At 36.3% G+C, this 15,699-nt stretch overlaps 1 long non-coding RNA gene across 1 annotated transcript; it reads left to right on the plus strand.

Annotated features, from left to right (window-relative positions):
* The first annotated feature begins 11,899 nt into the window (after nt 1-11,899).
* On the plus strand, nt 11,900-14,478 carry LOC107820093 (uncharacterized). Its single transcript, XR_001655858.2, has 3 exons — nt 11,900-12,114; nt 13,785-13,838; nt 14,291-14,478. It is a non-coding gene; the product is annotated as an uncharacterized LOC107820093 (long non-coding RNA).
* Nucleotides 14,479-15,699: the final 1,221 nt, after the last annotated feature.

Raw genomic sequence — 15,699 nt, forward strand, 5'->3', positions numbered from 1 at the left:
AGATTAAAACCAAGTATGGTGATTTTTGGGTACTATTGTTAATGTGGGAGTTTGTTCCGGATTGGGACGACTGCTCGTGTGTATCATGAATAGGGCCATTGTGGATCCTTGAAAGGTTGTTAGCCCAGTATGGTAGGATCAGAATCGGTTTGAGGTCCGTTGGTGGGTTTATTGTGAATGTGTGCTCTACGTAAGGTCGGACATGTTCATTCGTCATAACATTGCTTATGAAGGAGTCACCGGGTATTGGCTGTTATTTCCATCGTTAGCTATTCCGTGTAGCCTATATTGTGCCACGTAGGTTATGAGATGGCTTGATTATTCGCACATGTGTTGAGGTCCCGTGTAGCTTGTGGTGTTATATGAGCAGGATAACTTTCGAGATGCAAGTCATTTATTGCACCTTAGTTGTGCTTGAGTTTCATAGTGTGTGGCACTATTCACCTTCCCAGGATTTGTATTATGCACTAGGCGTGCTTGTGGTTGATATTCAGGTATTTCGTAAATATAAGCGTTACGACTTGATGTGTGTGTTTTCTTCTTAATTGTTATGTGAGGATCGGTGGCACGCCGCCACGGGTATGTTGTTTGGATCGGGTTGCACGCCGCAACGGTATTATGTGTAGATTAGGTTGCACGCCGCAACAGCAAGATGTTGAGTATGGTTCCCTATATCTACTCTTGTGCATTTTGTTTCTCATTTTCTAAGACAGGTTCATAACATCTTTTCGGTTGTTGTATTGGCTACGTGGGTTGTGTAGTTATTTTCTAGAGTTCGTTTTTCCTTATATATCATATTCGAGTTGTGGCTTGTCAGCACATTGATGGCGTCATATAAGATTTTGGTCAGTGGTTGAGATGGCTTATTGCCTGAGCAGCTTGTACTGGGTGAGATGAGGTTATTGGACCTGGGATCAGTGCGATCAAATATCGTGATTCAGTTTAGAATAAAGTACTGGTTCCTATTAGGAGGAGAGACTCCAGGATTTGTTGATTCGGCACGTGGTTATGAGTTTCTACACATCCCGTCCGTCGTGGCAGCATTAGAGGATTGGAACCGGGCTTATAGGTGTTATGAGTTATGCTTCGGGCGCCGGGTTAGTGAAGTTTCAGCTGTTGTGCTTGGAAGAGGTTGCCTTGGGCAAACGAGTTATGCGGTGCATTTTGTGATGTCAGCCTGGGTGCATGATTAGGTGTGGATTCAGCATGTGGGGATTTGCACTATGTTCGTACGTTAGAATCCGGTCTTGTAAAGAAATTCAAAAGTTGGAATTTGGTTCTAAAGCTAGTTAGCTAAGGTTATATGGAGGATTTTCAGTCTGGCTCGAGCTAATGTGTGCAACTAGATTGTGGTAGTATGGGCAGGTGCACGAGGTGTTAAACAATAAGTTTGGACAACTCTAGAGCAGTTCTTAGCACGTTCGGGGACGAACGTATGTTTAAGTGGGAGAGAATGTAACGACCTGACCGGTCGTTCTTGAGCTCTAGCGCGTAGTTCGGTGGTTTGAGGCCTTGAGTAGATTCACTCCAGGTATTATGACTTGTGTGTGTGGTCGGAATCTAATTTCGGAAAATTCGGAGTTGATTTGGAAAGAAAGATTCTAAATTCGGAAACTTTAAGTTGAAAATTTTACTAAGGTTTGGAATTTTTATAAATGACCTCAGAATCAGGATTTGAAGGTTTCAATAGGTTCGTATGATGATTTAGGACTTGGGCGTATGTTCGAATCGAGTGTCGGGTAGTCCGGGGGTATTTCGGCGCTTATTAAGAAAGGTTGGCATTTTGAAGGTTTAATAATTTCCTAAGTTGGGTTGAAGTAGATTTTGATGTTATCGATGCCCGTTTGGGATTCCGAGCCTGGAATAATTCTGTATGGTGATTTTGGTCTTAGGTGTGTGTCCGGACGTTGATTTGGAGGTCCGTAGGTCATTACAGCGTCAATTGGCGAAAGTTGAAAATTTGGATGATTTTTGAGAAGTTTGACCGGGAGTGGACTTTTTGATATCGGGGTCGGATTCCAATTCCGGAAGTTGGAGTAGGTCTGCAATGTCAATTATGACTTGTGTGCAAAATTTGAGGTCAACCGGACGTGATTTGATAGGTTTCGGCATCGATTGTAGAAGTTTGAAGTTTCAAAGTTCATTAAATTTGAATTGGAGGGTGATTCGTGCTTTTAGCGTTGTTTGATATGATTTAAAATCTCGACTAAGTCCGTATGATGTTTTAGGACTTGTTGGTATGTTTGGTTGGGGTCCCGGGGGCCTCAGGTGAGTTTCGAATGCTTAACGGATCGAAATTGGACTTGTGTGAATTGCTGAAGTTTTCAAGCTTCTGGTGTCATCGCACCTGCGGTGGGGTTGGCCGCAGGTGCGGACTCGTACATGTGAGCGGTAGAGCGCATGAGCGATTTGGAGAAGCTTGGCATGTGAGCGCAGGTGCGAGGTTAGACCGCAGAAGCGGAAGGCCTAAGGACTTGAGGATCGCAGAAGCGGAAATTTATCTGCAGGAGCGAGCGTGCAGGTGCGGCCCATCGCTCACAGAAGCGAAGTTTTGGATTTAAGGGAAGTCCGCATCTGCGAGGCTTTTTCCGTAGGTGCGGGACCGCAGATGCGGTTGCTCCCTCGCAGACGCGACATCGCTGGGCAGAAAAGAGGGATTTCGAGGGTTTTATCCCATTTTCAATTTTGGGACTTTGAGAGCTCGGATTAGGCAATGTTTTAGAGGAATTTCACCACACAAGTTAGGGTAAGTGTTCTTGACTCCCTTGTAATTATATTTCATGAATTAATCTTCATTTTTGGTGTATGATTATCGAATCTTTAAGAGGAATCGAAGGAAATTTCTATAATTTCATAAAACGAATTTTCTAGTTGTGAATTCCGATTCGGAGTCGGATTTGAGTGAAATTAGTATGTTTGAACTCGTAATTGGATGGGTTGTCGTATTTTGTGAGGTTTATCGGGTTCCGATACGTAGGCCCCACTGCTAACTTTTCGAGCGAAATTGGAAATTGTTTAAATTGATTAGTTATGGGTATTAAAACACATATTGATTTATTTGCACATTGTTTGCATAGCTTTCGGTCGACAAGCATCGGTTTGAGGTACTAGAGTGACGTTGGAGCCGGCTATGGAACTTCAGAGCAAGGTAAGTCTCTTGTCTAACCTTGTAAGAGGGAATTTACCCCATAGGTAATTTAGATTAATATTTCCTGCTAATTGTGGGGCTACGTATGTAGGAGGTGACGAGAGTCCGTGCGTAGCTACTAATTATGCTATGTCCGGGTAGTTTAGGACCCGAATCATGAATTACTTGTAATGTTTGCATCCTTTATTAATTAAAGTACTTGAATCATATTGGAAATTGTTAGAGGAAATAGTAAAAGACCGAAATTTCACATACTTGAATTTTTGTGCAAATTGCTCGACCGTTAATAGAAATTGTACATCCTTATGTGTTAGCCTTGTGATAGCTTCACATTCCAGAGGTTCATAAAATGTCCTCCTTTCTTGTGGAGCGGGCCGAACGCCTCAGCAATATAGATGTATCTATGGATCGTGCCGCACGTCCCTCGGCAGTGTACACGCTATTTCGGATCGGGCCGAACGACCTCGGCAAAATCGTGTGTTACCGCTAGTAGTTCGAGTATTCACAAGATAAACCTTCCACTGAAGCCCGACATTTTATGGTATTTCTTAATTATTTGGTTTTGACACTTGACATTTTTCTGAGATATTAATGTAGAATACAAGATCGAGAAATTTAAGCTTTAAAAGAAATAATGGGAAAATTATAAACCTTGCAGATTTACCCCACTATTGTTGTGCACTTCATATCTACTAATGCTTTTATTATATTACTTTATTGGACCTTTAGTAAGTGTCGATGTCGACCTCTCGTCACTACTTCTTCGAGGTTAGACTTGATACTTACTGGGTACGCGTTGATTTACGTACTCATGCTACACTTGTTGTATATTTTGTGCATGTACATATATGTCTAGTGGTCTTTTTGGCGCAGAGGCGCGACTATTGCGGGGACTCACGGTGAGCTGCATTCCATGTTACGAATCCGCAACATACAGAGTCTCCATCAAAGTTATTTACATTCTCCTGTCTAATTTGTATTCCAGACAGAGGTTGTATTTTATCATATTTCCTAGTTGATGCTCATGTACTTGTGACATCGGATTTTGGGGGTTCCTACTTGTAATGACCCAACCGGTCATTTTAACTTTTAGAACCCCGTTCCCTAAAATAAAACTTCCCGTATGTGCTTGTAATGATTTATGACTTGCGGGGATGGTTGGTTCGGGATTTGGAAGTGTTTGGGGTGAAACCGGAACACTTGGTTCCTTAAGTTGGCCTTAAAGTGCTAAGTTTGACTTCGGTCAACATTTTGAGAAAACGACCCCGGAATAGAATTTTTATGATTCCAACAGCTCCGTATGGTGATTTTGGACTTAGGAGCGTGTTCGAAACCTTATTTGGAAGTCCGTAGTTAAATTAGGCTTGAAATGGCTAAAAACAAGAATTTAAATTTGGAAGTTTGGCCGATGAGTTAACTTTTTGATACCGGAGTCGGAATCCAGTTCCAAAAATTTTCATAGCTTTGTTATGTCAGTTATGACTTGTGTGTACAATTTGAGGTCAATCGGAGTTGATTTGATAGGTTCCGACATCGAATGTAGAAGTTGAAAACTCTTAGTTTCATTAAGCTTGAATTGGGGTATGATTCATGGTTTTAGCGTTGTTTGATGTGATTTAGAGGTTCGACTAAGTTCGTATGATGTTTTAGGACTTGTTGGTATATTTGGTTGAGGTCCCGAGGGCCTCGGGTGAGTTTCGGATGGTTAACGGATCAAAAGTTGGACTTAAAAAGCTGCTGCAATTTTCCCTTCTGCTGAATATTCTGGGCTGTGATCGAGCCCAGATCGAACCCAAATACCGAGCCCCAGATCGAACCCAGATATCGAGCCCCAGATCGAACCCAAAAATCGAGCTCCCAAGATCGAGCTCCCATGATCGAGCTCCCTGAGATCGAGCTCCCAAGATCGAGCTCCCTGAGATCGAGCTCCCCTGATCGAGCTCCTTGATCGAACTGGACAGAGCTGTAAGTTATAAAAACAGAGGGCATTCGTCCCATTCGCCATTTTTAACAAATTGGAGCTTGAGCAGAGGCGATTTTTGATAGATTTTCAAGGAAAAGACATTGGGGTAAGTGATTCTAACTTGGACTTGGTCTGTAAACATAAATATATCATTGTTCTCATCATTTAATTAGTGTTTTGAGATTGAAATTTGGGAAATTTTAGAAATCTCATAGAAATGAAATTTCGAGATTTCGGTATCGATTCGGAGTCAGATTTGAGTGAAACTCATATGGTTGGACTCATAATTGAATAGGTCGTCGGATTTCATAATTTTCGCCAGATTCTGAGACGTGGGCCCACAGACGAATATTTAATTAATTTTAAATTTTTATTAAAAATGTAGTATTTTCTTATAGAATTGATTCCTAAAATTTTTAGTGATTGTATCGAATTATTTTGGCTAGATTCGAGCCGGATAGGGTTGGATAATCGTGGAAAATGCCTTATAGTGGATTAAATTAGAACAAGACGAGGTAAGTCTCTTGTCTAATCTTGTGAGGGGGAAATTACCTCATAGGTGATTAAAATTAAATAATTATTGTTAATTGTGGGGGCTACGTACGCACGAGGTGACGAGAGTCCGTGCGCAGCTAATATTAATGCTAAAGTCCGGGTAGTTTAGGACTCAAAGCATGCATTACTTGTGTAAATAGTATTCTTTGATTAATTAATATTAATTGATATATATGAATATATTGTGAATTGTTAGATAAAGATATTAAAGGATGAAAATCTCATAGCCTTGATTTTCTGTTTAAATCAATTAATTGTTAAAAGAATTTGTTCTCCTCCCGAATTTATCTTATAATAAATATACTCTCCTTCTGGAGGCACATAAGAAAATGTCTTCCTTTCTTGTGGAGCGGGCCGAACGCCTCGGCAGGATAGATGCATCTATGGATCGCGTCGCACGTCCCTCGACAGTGTACACGACACTCTGGATCAGGCTGTATGTCTTCGGCAGAAATCGTGCTTAATAATAATAATTACACGATACTTTAATAATTTATTTAAGCTTGTGAAGCTAATTAATAAATTAAAAAATCTTTGAAATTTAATGAATTATTATTCTTGCTTATTAAGGAATTAATTGTTACCCCTGTAAATGAGATTTAATTGATAAATTGGAAACTATTTAAATTGAAGGAATTTAATTAATATATTGAGAATTGTTACACTTGAAGGAATTTGATTATTTCCGCTGATTAAATAAATTATTGTAAATTCTGTAAATCATGCTGATTTAGATATCCTTATTTTATTTCAGTTATTATTATTGACCCATAGTGAGTGTCAAAGTCGGCCATCTCATCTCTACCACTTCGAGATTAGGCTTGATACTTACTGGGTACACGTTGTTTAGTACTCATACTACACTTGCTGCACTTTTTGTGTAGGATCTGAGACAGGTACTAGTTGAGGACCTATCATCACATACCCACGTCACCCCGAGGCATAGTGGTGAGCTGCCTTTCTGAGCCGTTCTGCAGCTACTAGTGTCTCTTCTTATATTTACATTCTGTCTATTTCATTTCAGACAGTATTTGGAGTTTTGTATATTCACTAGATGTTCATGCACTTGTGACACCAGGTCTTGGCACACACACATTGGTAGAGTTTGGGTTTATATTTACTTGGTTTTAAATTTTATCAATGTATACTTAATTTATTAGTTGGCTTGCCTAACTGTAGTGTTGGGCGCCATCACGACCTACAGGTGAAATTGAGTTGTGACACTATTGGATGTTAGTATGATGGTTCACGTAATTATCATTGTGTCACCCTGTAAATTCTATTTCATAGTATTTAATTAATGAAAACTATAATTTCAAAAGTAATAGAAATGAGTAATTAAATTAGCAAATTATCATTGGCTTGCCTGACGGTGAAGTTAGGCGCCATCACGACCTATAGTGGATTTTGGGTCGTGATTGGCCGTCTAATTGAGGCACAAGATATGGAAGCAAGCTAAACATGTTTTCCAATGCATTTGGAGAACTTATCTAATGAAGTTCAAAGTCATCATCCAATAATAGAAGTGTTTCAAGACAGAAAGCTAATAGGCATTCCTATGTTAAAAAATGAGACTTTCTATCAAGCAATCTTGAGCAATTTGTTCCCTGCCCCGTGTCAAAAATATTATCGTCAAGCAATATTATCAATTCTTGCCTTGTATCCAAGCAAGGACATTGATACATGCCAAAGTCAAATGCAAGCCACCCATTGACTCGAATAACTTCTTTCATCAAGTTGTTTTTCATTGGCTCTTCAAAGAGTTCTCTCATATGCGAACGGTTAAATAGAAGCTTTGTGGCATCCATAATGAAGTCGTTAGTTACACCAAATGTGGAGTCCATAGGCCTTAGAGAACTCCCACCCCACCGAGTGGCAATATCATGCGCAACATAAAGATCGGGATCTAAAGTAAGTTGTAAGTATTTAATCGTATGCACCAATATGATTATATCCATAATCAAGATGCCATTCTCAGATTTAAGGTACCTTCTTGTAGGGCTTAGATCAAAAGAATATGCATATATATATATATATACCAGCACATCATATCATCAAATACCTTGTGTGCAGTGGTCACTACTCTATTGGGACCACGAAATAATGCAAAAATATCCTTTTTCCGGCTTTATATCGAACATCTTGCAGCCAGACTCCATGTCAAGCTTCTGTCCAGATTCAACGATCTATAATTTTCCTTCAATATTGCTCAAGCATTTGGCATTACGCTCAGCACAAGCTCATGTTGCACCTTTGTCGATAACAAGTGTAGCTGCCGAACTAGGATCAAATGGGAGATGAAATAACCTATGTTGAGCAGCCAAATTTTTAGAGATTAGACTATACCAATACGCTCCACACCTGTCAGCCATTTTATTGACCAGTGAGGAAGCAACTCCAGATTTATCAAGGTACGTGAAAATAGGAGTAATGGACACAGCTTTGTGCCGCTCAATTTCGGACTTTGTATCGCCAGTAACAATCACAAGTGGCTGCGAAACAAGATTTTCCGTCACGAAATATGCTTCCTCTGTTTTGTTATCCAAATAAGAGTTCAGCTCAGAGGAAAAAACGATTGTATCCGCAATTTTCGTAGATTCAACATACAAATGGCAGCATCAGTAGAGTGATCGAAATCCAATGTGTCGGGCATTTGTTTGGTCTGTGGAACAGCAAACACCTTGGAGATGCAGTGAGGCATTTCATCGAACATCAAGTCTGCAGTCATGTTTAAGTAGACATGTACTGAAACTGCAACTTTCGTATTAGTCTCCCCATCTGCCAGTTCGGCGAATATAGTGGAGTCGCAACTAAGTGGAAAATGGGGGTTCTGGGTTGGAGATGTAGCTGGAAAAAATGACTGTTGGAATGGATATGGAGGAATCGGAAAGGAAGTCACCCAATTGGTAGAGGAGGGACAATGAAAGCATGTAATTGATCCATATTTACTGCAGAAGATAGAGATGGATTCCATCGACAAACAATATCGGATATAAGGAAAAGGAACTAAAAAAAGAAAATAAGAATGGAGGGAGGTTTGAGAGTGCTCCAACAAGAGCTAAATCAAATTAAAGAAAAGACTCAATATTTTCATTAGTATCTTCTCCGCAGGTCCCCCATTTTATATCCATACTAGTCAAGTTGTCCGCGTGAAACGCGGTCATGAAAATATAATGATGAATATATGCGTCCTCCCCTCAAAACTTTTCACGACAATATTATTAAGTTTTCATAGTTAATTACACACTTACTCTCTCTTCTCTTCTCTCCTCTTTCTATAATTTATTTTCATTTTCTATTAAACCTTTCCGATGTACGCAAATCATTTAATTCAACATATATAAGAGAACTCTTGCAACGTGAAAAAAGATAATATTATTTCACATCTCATCTTAAATAAATTAAAATGAATACTAAATAAGCAAGGTTTATCATCGGAACATCATAAGTGAAAGAAGAGGTCAAGATTCTTAAACCACACAATAAATAAATAATCTATGGAGTAAAGTGAAACAACTATGTACCACTGCTACGTACATATGGAATAAAATTAAGTAGCTCAATTTCCATCTCTCATCTTCTCCGTGAATTTGCGGCAAATACATGATAACCTACTGTATTACACAAAAACGTAAATGATCCCTAAAATAGAAAATCATAAAGTTTTTTCCTTCTTTCTAAAGCATAACATTTCTTAGATGATTCTTGATAACTTATTGTAATTGACATGCACCTGAAGGGAAGTTGTCATTCCAAACTCTCTTTAAAATATGATAGACCCATATTTTCCAGCACTTTCATAATCTTCTCACATAATAAAGGTTTATGAGAAGATCTCCCAAAATTTTATAATTATTAGATACTCAATAAAAACTCTACCTTCTCTTCACAGGACTCCCTAATCTCATTTACCAACTCAATAGTAAATTTAATTTCTTCAATGCAACTTGCTAAAGTTAAGTCTTTGATCTTTTCGACCTCTTTGGATGTTGAATAAATACTTCACGTTGGCTGCTAAAACACATTAATAATAGGAGATAAAAAAAAAGTATCCTGGTTTGTATTGTAAATATTTTAGACATAATATGAAATAATAATCTCAAGTATAGAGAAATCACCAAAACTCGTATTATCCATATTTTCTTAATTTTGTCAAGCATAATACAAGACTAATAACATGTAGTAATGCTTATCACACGAAGACCTCATATTCATAATAACTCTTCAGCCTTTCAATAATATCAAAACTTAAATATCATTTTCTTGATCTAAACTCTTATTAAGTTTTAATATATGTCTAATAATGTCTTACAAATTATAACCTTGAAAATTGTATTTTACATACTTCACACATATATTCATTTTGTAAAATGAATAACAAACTAATCTTTAAGAAAAATTATTCTTAATCGTCACATGATGCAAATAAGTTATATTTTGAGATAATCACAGGAAGATCTACCCTATCATTATAGAACTAAGGTTCATAAATCACAAAAAAAAAATGTATTGTTAAAGAATGAGTAAAGTAAAAAAAAAAAAAGTAAAACCCAATTTTGTTCACTTTATTCCTTACTCATTGCTTAGGAGATGACTTTGTCCATCATGAATATCCCTCTTTATCGGTGGCAATCATCTCTTCATGTCCTTTTGGAACTATTGCCACTGCTTCTTTATTCCACAGAATGCCAATAAGCATTTTGTCTTCTTTTTCCCACACCTCACTGTGCCAAGAAATAACGATTGTAGCCACTTGGTTCTGATCATCCACGTCGATATATGTACATCTTCACTATAGGTTCTACTTGTATTTTTTTGTATTTTTTTAGGCATCTCTGTTCATTGTTTTTGATGAAATAATGTGTTTTGCAACTCAACATTTCCAAAGGCCTAACCACTCTGTCATAATGAGCCCAATTCAAAATTTTCATTACCTGGCGCCACCATATTATTCACCCTTCAACATTATAGCAATTGTGTATTCCACCATAGGATAGACATCAAGGAGATGTTATGCAGATATTAAAAAGCGTTGCTTTTGGTACATGGGAGATTTGAAAACCCATTATTCTCTCCTTTTAATGCCTTTGTTCATGTAGTGTTTATATTTAACTGCAAATTCACAGACTCAAAATAGTAATTATTATCAAGGAAGGCAAGAAGCGGTTTCAAAACAATGATACAATGATAATTAGTGGTTGAGGAAGGAAGGAGCGGTTTTTTCGTGTTTATATTTAACTGCAAATTCACAGACTCAAAATAGTAATTATTATCAAGGAAGGCAAAAGCGGTTTCAAAACAATGATACAATGATAATTAGTGGTTGAGGAAGGAAGGAGCGATTTTTTCTGAATATCAGATCGATGTTATCGAAGAGGCATAAGTAGTATTAAAGACGATTGTTAAAGGTGCCTATTGGATTTTGATAACCGAAACACCTTTTTCATATTTTTTAAGAAGGAAAAATGCTAAATTATAAGAAAATAGATAAATACAAAAACTGCTCTTAGGAAGGTGCAAAGTCATCCTTTCTAGTCCCTCAATTATATATATATAGAGATTAGTATTATCTTAGCCAGGGTTCCAAACGTCATTTGACAGGTTCTTTGGCGGATATTTGGGCCTACTTCTCTTTCTAATGGATCCACTTTCACTACCTTTGTTATCTTGGGCCACATTCATAACAAAGAATTTTCTGGAACCATTAGAGAAGAATTATTTGTAGCTCTAATACCAAGATGTTAGGCAGGTATTGAAAAATTAATGTGAGTATTCCTCGTTATTGTAGCTTTAACAATTTAGTAAATAAAAACTTGGTATTAGAACTAAGTATGACAAGGACAACTTTTATGTCAGTCAATATATATATTAGTTCATGTCATATGGATTCTGTAATGTTTTGTTATTCTTTTTCGCCTTTTAGTGGTGATGCATCACCTTCTCGTGTTGTAACCTGAGGTAAGGATTAGTCCCCCTCTATTCCTTTTTGGTTAAGACAACACAACCTGTCAAGATGCTGGAAAATTTTCACTAGCAGAAAGCAACTCGGACTTTGCTTTTGTTTAAAAAAAAAAGGAAAGTAAAAGCTTGGTAGTGAAGGGTATTTTTGTAAATTAATATACTAGCACCCACTCAAAGAGGACCACATGGGTATATTTGTTCTCCACGTGGTATTTTCCATATATAACTTCTCCTTTATTTTTATTTATTATTGTACTTGGCTTTTCATTTGTTTTTTAAGATCCAGCACTTTTCTATGAAAGAAGATACTCCTTTGCGCTCCATTTTCTTTCCAAACTGCTTGGTTCTTCTTCTATTTCCGATTCTTAGCTTAAATCTTTAGATGGTTCTTCTTCTTCCTCCTCTTTTTTTCCCATTATTTTTGCTGTAATAATGGGGCGTTCCTTTCAATTTCTTCCAGCCATCTGTCTATTTCAATTTTTGCAGGGTTGTTTTTCGTCTTCCTCTTTCTTGTGGCTTTATTCATGCTTTCTATATTTCAATTTTCACCTTCTAATTTTATGATTTGGTCTTCCCTGATTTTGACTGAGTTGTTCTATGTGTTGCATGTGTTAGCTATGTCTTGGGATGAATAGTCAAAGTTAATTTATAGTGGTTCTTGCCTGCAAATTTGGTCTTCCTGTCTACTATTTTTGGATAAAATTTAGGACACCTCCAACTTTTGGGAAGTTTTTTTTGGTGATTTTGCTTACATGCATGTCAATAATTTTGCAACTGGGTTTCTTTTTTTTCCTCAAAATTGTATTTTCCTATATCTGATGAGATTGCGACTACACTGAATAGTTTTTCGCTATTTTTCATTTTTTATGCTGAATTATTTTTAGAGTATAGTAGTAAATTGCTGCGGTTTGATGTATAATATTTTGCCTCTTTATTTAGGAATCGTTTGACCATAAATTTTGCCAAAATAAATTTGGGTTTTATTTGGCAAATACATGTTTGGTCATAGATTTTGCCTACATTTTGGCAAAATCCCAAATCCCAAAACCAGCTGGGCCAAAATATCACTATAACATTTTTTTAAAAATTGTCCCAAACTTTTGTATTTTATAAAAGAGCCCATCATTTATTATTTTGTAACAATGTTGCTTCGTCTTCTCGGACACCTAATAGTGTATCATGTAGTTCATTGTAAAAATGATAATTTTGTATCAAATTTATTTATGTTCAGGACTATGGTTTGCGATAATATAACGAATGTTATTGATAATTGTACTGTTGGGTATTTGTGATAATTTTTAGAACTTGTGGGTATAAGTCATGTTTCATGTTTTTCCAAAATAAATTTGGGAAATATGTTTTGAAAACTGATGTCCAAACACATTTTCATCTTCAAACCAAATTTCACCCAAATTAGATTTTTCAGAATAAATTTGGAAATCTATGCCCAAACGCTAGCTTATCTAAATGAAATAACCCTGGCAAACTTGAAAGAGTAAATAATTTTACTAACAGTCGTGAGTAGTTGCTATAAATCCTATATATTATTTTTCCACCACAGTTAATTTTAAACCACAACAATTCGTAAGATCATTTTCCTTATAAATCATTTTGCCCGAAAAAATGTTGTCTTCTAATTTTCCTTCTATTGATGAATATACTTCCTTAGTGCTGGCTTGGGTGAAAGTTTCAGAGTCAACCTTGAGGATACCGAAGAATGAGGAGCCAATGGCGACTTAGTGCCAATCTTTTCTTTCAAATGTCGTGCTAATTTAAAATTATGGTTTAGTTTGGTTGAGATTTCTGGAGCATGGTGTTTCTTTGGTGTAGAGTTAGGAGCAAGGTTGGATTTAGAATGAAGTTATTACCTTAGGCATAGGAGTTGTGAATGAAATTGAAGGAAATTTACTTAGGATTCTAGGAGCTAAATGTGAAGAAAAATGTCTAATTGCTGCAGGCTGAGGTGCAAATTTTGTTGTTACCTTTGGAGTTGAGAGTGGGTTAGGTTTGATTAATGAAGTTTTGAAAATTTATCTTTGTTATGGAGTTGTGTAGTTTTGTAATATAGCTTATTATGTTGCTCTTAAATTCTAGTGAGGAACATCTTCAATTGAGTATAAGATAAATTTTAATGATGTATTTTGTTGCTTGCTACAGGAAAACTGATCAAACAATGGATTGGCGCAATCATGTCTCTTTCTGTGCCCACAGGTTGTTTATTAGCTTCCAGTTTATACTTTTGTTTTCTGATGATGCTTATTAGTTCAAGTACCATGTTCCTACTTAAAGAAAAGATGGTCTGCTATATCGCTATCAAAAGAGAAAAAACTATGAAACTCTTTTGGTGTTACGGATAATCAAAGAATATGGATTATTGAAATGGAATTTCAATTATAAGGCCTGCTTTAGTTTTTGGTTCTCACGAGTATATTGATTTTGTTATTAAATTACAAGAGCGTAATCTGGCTCTAATTATTGTGTAGACTACTTTTAACACTGCACATATTCAGGTAAGATATAGAGGCGTGTAAACCTATTAATAATTTCAAATATTTTTTGATGTTAATATTTTGTCTTTGCTATTGCTTTTATTGTAGATCATCATGGATTTAGCTTGGTATACTATATTCTAATTCTAATGCTTGCTTTTTCTTGTCTTTCAGTAAATACCAAGATGAAGCATGTGTTGTTAGCTGCACCTCTTGAACTCCAGATTTTATCAAATCTTTTGATTGTTTTGGTCTTTCTAGCAAACTAAAGAATGTACTTGTACAACTTTGTTCCGCAATTACATCTCTACATGTGTGATGTACTTTATGTTAATATTAAGCACATTATGTTAATATTTAGCTTCGTGGTACTGTTTTTATTTTTTTATTTTTTTTATAGTCTAACTAAACAATAATGTTATCTTCTGCATATATAACAATTTCGCACAAATGCCCGTGCTTTTGCACGGGCCATCTAGTGTATTTCATCTAGTGTATTTATAAGTGAACAATTACAACACTAATTTACATAGAAGATAATACAAAATATGTTCAAATGAAGTCCTACTAGAACTAGTATACATTAATATAACTTCAACAACGCCATCAACCAAGTAGCGCACACGCGGAAATAAGCCAACCATTCTTTCAATACGTCTTTTAGCGGCATATTTTTGTACAACCTTAGAAAGTAAATTTATTAGAATTTAAACAAACCAGATCTTAACATTATCATAATTGGATCTCCACCAGGAAAATGGTATCGATGATCTGATTTTTGGTGACTAGATGATACGGTCATTAAGAAATACTGATAGTTAGCGGTCAAGTAAGATCAGAGGTTCACTTCTAAAGGGAGGACAAGATATTCTCCCCAGTTTCATTTATGTGACAACATTTCGTTTTTGTCTGTTTCAGAAACAACGACAACTTTCTAATTTTGAAAATAATTTTACTTAAATGTAACGATCCAAAATCTCACTACAAACGTCGTGATGACACTTAATCTCTAAGACTAAGTAAGCCGATCATAATAACAATTCAAGCCATTTTTTATTTATTTATAGATAATCGAAACCAACAGCGAAAATAATGATACAACCTCCCAAGACTGGTAATACTAAGTCACGAACTCTAACTGAATATATAAAATGATCTCAAGGAAATCAAATACACTACTAGAAATTCGGCAAAAACCGACCAAGGTCGACCGACCAACTTTGGTCGATAAAAAAATCGACCAAAAAACCGACCAAAGTTGGTCGGTTTTTCAAAATATTTTTTTTTTTCGAAACCGACCAACTTTGGTCGGTTTTCTTTGACGCAAAAATGCGGAAAATTATTTTTGAGTCCCGCAAAATTTATGTTTCAAGAAACCGACCAACTTTGGTCGGTTTTTCAATTAATATAAATAAAAATTAATATTAAAAAAACCGACCAAAATTGGTCGGTTAATTCGGGGGTCATTTAAAAAAATCGACCAACTTTGGTCGGTAATTTTACTTTTTAATAAAGTCGACCAACTTTGGTCGGTTATTTTCGTGCGAAAATACAATTAAAGAGTATAAATCAAATAAAAGACA

This window comes from Nicotiana tabacum, chromosome 23, assembly GCF_000715075.1.
Source record: "Nicotiana tabacum cultivar K326 chromosome 23, ASM71507v2, whole genome shotgun sequence".
Classification (NCBI taxonomy): domain Eukaryota; kingdom Viridiplantae; phylum Streptophyta; class Magnoliopsida; order Solanales; family Solanaceae; genus Nicotiana; species Nicotiana tabacum.